This window comes from Schistocerca americana, chromosome 3, assembly GCF_021461395.2.
Source record: "Schistocerca americana isolate TAMUIC-IGC-003095 chromosome 3, iqSchAmer2.1, whole genome shotgun sequence".
NCBI lineage: Eukaryota > Metazoa > Arthropoda > Insecta > Orthoptera > Acrididae > Schistocerca > Schistocerca americana.
The window spans coordinates 509,821,355-509,827,808 of NC_060121.1; positions in this window are offsets into that span (position 1 = coordinate 509,821,355).

The window sequence follows — 6,454 nt, forward strand, 5'->3', positions numbered from 1 at the left end:
ATTTCCCCACTGGACAAACAATTGCTGGAGACTACTGTGCTATCCACCTGGAGAAATTGCAACAAAAGATATGTGAAAAAAGGCCAGGTTTAGCAAGGAAGAAAGTCTTCTTCCATCAAGACAATGCGCGCCCGCACACGTGCCGTCGCCGTGGCAAAATTACACGAAATACGGCATGAATTGTTGTCACACGTGCCTTATTCACCTGATAAGGCTCCATCAGACGTCCATCTCTTCCCAAAACTGAAAAGTTTTCTTGGTGGACAAAGGGTCACTTCAAACGAAGAATTGATAGCTGGAGTTGACAAATATTTTTCAGGCTTGGAAAAAACTCATTTTCGATATGGGATCAAGGCACTGGAACATCGCTGGACTAGGTGCATTAATCTACAAGGATACTACATTGAAAAATAAAAAAAGTTTCAGTGATGTAAGTACTTCTTTTGCGTTCCATTTCGAGAACTTCTCAAACCATCCACCAACAGGATAAGAGTTAAAGCTACCAACTCAGATGTGGAAATCCTGCAACCATCTGGTAAAGATAACTGTTAACATTTGGTGTGTACAGAACTTTAACTGTCATTGCTACTAGACTCATTTATGTATCTTCTGTACGTAATAGTGTCACAGTTTTCCTTAAGTCCTTGGAATATGTCAAAAGATGTTACGTCTTATAGGATGGACTATCTGCCAAGAAAGTGTCAGAATAAGTGGTCCATTGAGGGTAGTTGAAGGTCATTACTAAGCTTTTAATCTCTCCCTAGTTTGGCAGCTTGGGTCATTTATTAAGAGAGAAAAAGGGGGTGGGTGGGAAAGAGAGAGAGAGAGAGAGAGAGAGAGAGAGAGAGAGAGAGAGAGAGGGGGGGGGGGGGGGGGGGGGGGGGAGTAGTGTTTGTCTGTGTGTGTTAAACCAAATTGTTTAATCTGGGTGTTTCAGGATTATTGCTCTATAGCAGGCACTGAGTGAGGTAGTGGTGTGGGTAGCACATTGGATTCACATTCAGGAGAACAGTGACTCAAATCACCATCCAGCCAACCAGATTTAGGTTTTCCTTGATTTTCCTAAATAGCTAGATGGTTCATGTAAAACAGCATTGCCAATTTCCTTCCTCATTCTTCCTCAGTCTGAGCTTGTGCTATTTGTCTAATAACCTAATTGTCAATGGGACTTTAAATAGTTACCTTCATTCCTTTTTTCCATAGTGGGCAAGTAGTTGCTAGACCTGAGCCTTAGTGGCACTGTGCCTACTTTATAAGAAGACCATTAATGAGGTTTTTGCAGAAAGACTCCGATGACTAACTTTCCTCTGCCGCTTTTAAAGGGGTGTAGAACACATTTTATCAATCATACTGTAGATTCATTTGGAAAATACGTGTTTTGCAGGAACATTAGGATTAGATGTAAGACATAGTAGTGTCGCCTGCCCCGTTGGTGTTGCTGAGAAACCTTAAACCACTTGGCAGTTCATAGTCTAACATCCCATGTGCGGACAGTGGTTGTCCTGTTGAAAAGTGGCTTCATGATATTGTTGCAGGAGTGGTTACACAGGGTGTGGAACGTCCATGATGTACCATTCTCATTAGCGTTCCCTCAGTCACGACAGCTGTGACCTGAGGTCACACTTAATAGCTCCCCACACCATGATGACAGGAGTGACATCGCTGTGCTTCACCAAGACGGGATGAATGAGACAGGCCCCTAGGTCACCGCCATACTCCCAGATGGTCGTCTAGGGTAAAGCAGAACAGTGACTAATCACTCAACAAAACACAGTGTGAGGCCATTCGTTAACAGTCCATGCTTACTGGTCATGGCACCCCTCCAAACACAGCCATTTATGTTGTAGTTTAACAGCAGCCTATGCTGGGGATGGTAATTCTGCTGTCAAGTTTCTGCTAGTTTCCAACCAATGGTGCAAGATGACACAGAAAGTTGGATGGAGGCCATTACATGTTCTTGGATGGCAGCAGATGTGAATATGTTATGAAATGCTTTGTGCAGAATATGATGATGCACTTGGTCGACCAGAACCTTGGCAATCAGTATGTGTGCCGTCTGGTTCCCATGCAGTCAAACGTCGGGTCACTCTCAAATATGGATATTGCATGATTCGACCAGCTAGCCAAATCAACACTTGCACAAGATCTCTGTCAAATTGTTGGCTGCTGGTAACACTGTCTCACATAAGTATGAGTTATCTCAATGTCCTTCAGTTATCACTCATAAAGTCTGATTGTGTTCATGCTGCTTATATATCCTATCAGCCATGGTATCAACATTAAACATGGATAACACTAATGCCCCCCCCCCCCCCCCATGAACCATGGACCTTGCCGTTGGTGGGGAGGCTTGCGTGCCTCAGCGATACAGATAGCCGTACCGTAGGTGCAACCACAACAGAGGGGTATCTGTTGAGAGGCCAGACAAACGTGTGGTTCCTGAAGAGGGGCAGCAGCCTTTTCAGTAGTTGCAAGGGCAACAGTCTGGATGATTGACTGATCTGGCCTTGTAACAATAACCAAAACGGCCTTGCTGTGCTGGTACTGCGAACGGCTGAAAGCAAGGGGAAACTACAGCCGTAATTTTTCCCAAGGGCATGCAGCTTTACTGTATGATTACATGATGATGGCGTCCTCTTGGGTAAAATATTCCGGAGGTAAAATAGTCCCCCATTCGGATCTCCGGGCGGGGACTACTCAAGAGGATGTCGTTATCAGGAGAAAGAAAACTGGCGTTCTACGGATCGGAGCGTGGAATGTCAGATCCCTTAATCAGGCAGGTAGGTTAGAAAATTTAAAAAGGGAAATGGATAGGTTGAAGTTAGATATAGTGGGAATTAGTGAAGTTCGGTGGCAGGAGGAACAAGACTACTGGTCAGGTGACTACAGGGTTATAAACACAAAATCAAATAGGGGTAATGCAGGAGTAGGTTTAATAATGAATAGGAAAATAGGAATGCGGGTAAGCTACTACAAACAGCATAGTGAACGCATTATTGTGGCCAAGATAGATACGAAGCCCACACCTACTACAGTAGTACAAGTTTATATGCCAACTAGCTCTGCAGATGACGAAGAAATTGAAGAAATGTATGATGAAATAAAAGAAATTATTCAGATTGTGAAGGGAGACGAAAATTTAATAGTCATGGGTGACTGGAATTCGAGTGTAGGAAAAGGGAGAGAAGGAAACATAGTAGGTGAATATGGATTGGGGGACAGAAATGAAAGAGGAAGCCGCCTGGTAGAATTTTGCACAGAGCACAACATAATCATAACTAACACTTGGTTTAAGAATCATGAAAGAAGGTTGTATACATGGAAGAACCCTGGAGACACTAAAAGGTATCAGATAGATTATATAATGGTAAGACAGAGATTTAGGAACCAGGTTTTAAATTGTAAGACATTTCCAGGGGCAGATGTGGACTCTGACCACAATCTATTGGTTATGACCTGTAGATTAAAACTGAAGAAACTGCAAAAAGGTGAGAATTTAAGGAGATGGGACCTGGATAAACTAAAAGAACCAGAGGTTGTACAGAGATTCAGGGAGAGCATAAGGGAGCAATTGACAGGAATGGGGGAAATAAATACAGTAGAAGAAGAACGGGTAGCTTTGAGGGATGAAGTAGTGAAGGCAACAGAGGATCATGTAGGTAAAAAGACGAGGGCTAGTAGAAATCCTTGGGTAACGGAAGAAATATTGAATTTAATTGATGAAAGGAGAAAATATAAAAATGCAGTAAGTGAAACAGGCAAAAAGGAATACAAATGTCTCAAAAATGAGAACGACAGTAAGTGCAAAATGGCTAAGCAGGGATGGCTAGAGGACAAATGTAAGGATGTAGAGGCCTATCTCACTATGGGTAAGATAGATACTGCCTACAGGAAAATTAGAGAGACCTTTGGAGATAAGAGAACGACTTGTATGAATATCAAGAGCTCAGATGGAAACCCAGTTCTAAGCAAAGAAGGGAAAGCAGAAAGGTGGAAGGAGTATATAGAGGGTCTATACAAGGGCGATGTACTTGAGGACAATATTATAGAAATGGAAGAGGATGTAGATGAAGATGAAATGGGAGATATGATACTGCGTGAAGAGTTTGACAGAGCACTGAAAGACCTGAGTCGAAACAAGGCCCCCGGAGTAGACAATATTCCATTGGAACTACTGACGGCCGTGGGAGAGCCAGTCCTGACAAAACTCTACCATCTGGTGAGCAAGATGTATGAAACAGGCGAAATACCCTCAGACTTCAAGAAGAATATTATAATTCCAATCCCAAAGAAAGCAGGTGCTGACAGATGTGAAAATTACCAAACTATCAGCTTAATAAGTCACAGCTGCAAAATACTAACACGAGTTCTTTACAGACGAATGGAAAAACTAGTAGAAGCCAACCTCGGGGAAGATCAGTTTTGATTCCGTGGAAACACTGGAACACATGAGGCAATACTGACCTTACGACTTATCTTAGAAGAAAGATTAAGGAAAGGCAAACCTACGTTTCTAGCATTTGTAGACTTAGAGAAAGCTTTTGACAATGTTGACTGGAATACTCTCTTTCAAATTCTGAAGGTGGCAGGGGTAAAATACAGGGAGCGAAAGGCTATTTACAATTTGTACAGAAACCAGATGGCAGTTATAAGAGTCGAGGGACATGAAAGGGAAGCAGTGGTTGGGAAGGGAGTAAGACAGGGTTGTAGCCTCTCCCCGATGTTGTTCAATCTGTATATTGAGCAAGCAGTAAAGGAAACAAAAGAAAAATTCGGGGCAGGTATTAAAATTCATGGAGAAGAAATAAAAACTTTGAGGTTCGCAGATGACATTGTAATTCTGTCAGAGACAGCAAAGGACTTGGGAGAGCAGTTGAATGGAATGGACAGTGTCTTGAAAGGAGGATATAAGATGAACATCAACAAAAGCAAAACAAGGATAATGGAATGTAGTCTAATTAAGTCGGGTGATGCTGAGGGAATTAGATTAGGAAATGAGGCACTTAAAGTAGTAAAGGAGTTTTGCTATTTGGGGAGCAAAATAACTGATGATGGTCGAAGTAGAGAGGATATAAAATGTAGGCTGGCAATGGCAAGGAAAGCGTTTCTGAAGAAGAGAAATTTGTTAACATCCAGTATTGATTTAAGTGTCAGGAGGTCATTTCTGAAAGTATTCGTATGGAGTGTAGCCATGTATGGAAGTGAAACATGGACGATAAATAGAAGCTTTTGAAATGTGGTGCTACAGAAGAATGCTGAAGATTAGATGGGTAGATCACATAACTAATGAGGAAGTATTGAATAGGATTGGGGAGAAGAGAAGTTAGTGGCACAACTTGACCAGAAGAAGGGATCGGTTGGTAGGACATGTTCTGAGGCATCAAGGGATCACCAATTTAGTATTGGAGGGCAGCGTGGAGGGTAAAAATCGTAGAGGGAGACCAAGAGATGAATACACTAAGCAGATTCAGAAGGATGTAGGTTGCAGTAGGTACTGGGAGATGAAGAAGCTTGCACAGGATAGAGTAGCATGGAGAGCTGCATCAAACCAGTCTCAGAACTGAAGACCACAACAACAAACAACACTAATGCACTCTGGTGGCCATTCTACGAGTCACAGAGAATTGCAGCTCTAATCATTAACATTCCCACCATGTATCTACATCTACATCCATACTCCACAAGCCACCTGACGGTGTGTGGCAAGGGTACCTTGAGTACCTCTATCAGTTCTCCCTTCTATTCCAGTCTCGTATTGTTCATGGAAAGGAGGATTGTCAGTATGCCTCTGTGTGGGCTCTAATCTCTCTGATTTTAACCTCATGGTCTCTTCGCGAGGTATACTTAGGAGAGAGCAATATACTGCTTGACTCCTTGGTGAAGGTATGTTCTCGAAACTTCAACAAAAGCCTGTACCGAGCTACTGAGCGTCTCTCCTGCAGAGTCTTCCAATGGAGTTTATCTATCATCTCTGTAACGCTTTCACAATTACTAAATGATCTTGTAACGAAGCGCACTGCTCTCCATTGGATCTTCTCTCTCTCCTATCAACCCTGTCTGGTACGGATCCCACACTGGTGAGCAGTATTCAAGCAGAAGACTCTTACTTCAGAAGACTTCCCTCCATTGAGAATAACATGCTGCGTTCTGTTATCTAGGACCTCTTCAATCCAATCACACAATTGGTCAGATAGTCCATATGCTCTTACTTCATTCATTAAATGACTGTGAGGAATTCTATCGAACGGCTTGCAGAAGTCAAGAAACACGGCATCTACCTGGGAACCCGTGTCTATGGTCCTCTGAGTCTCGTGGGCGAATAGCGCGAGCTGGGTGTCGCACGATCGTCTTTTTTGAAACCCATGCTGATTCCTACAGAGTAGATTTCTAGTCTCCAGAAAAGTCATTATACTTTAACATAATACGTGTTCCAAAATTGTACAACTGATCAACA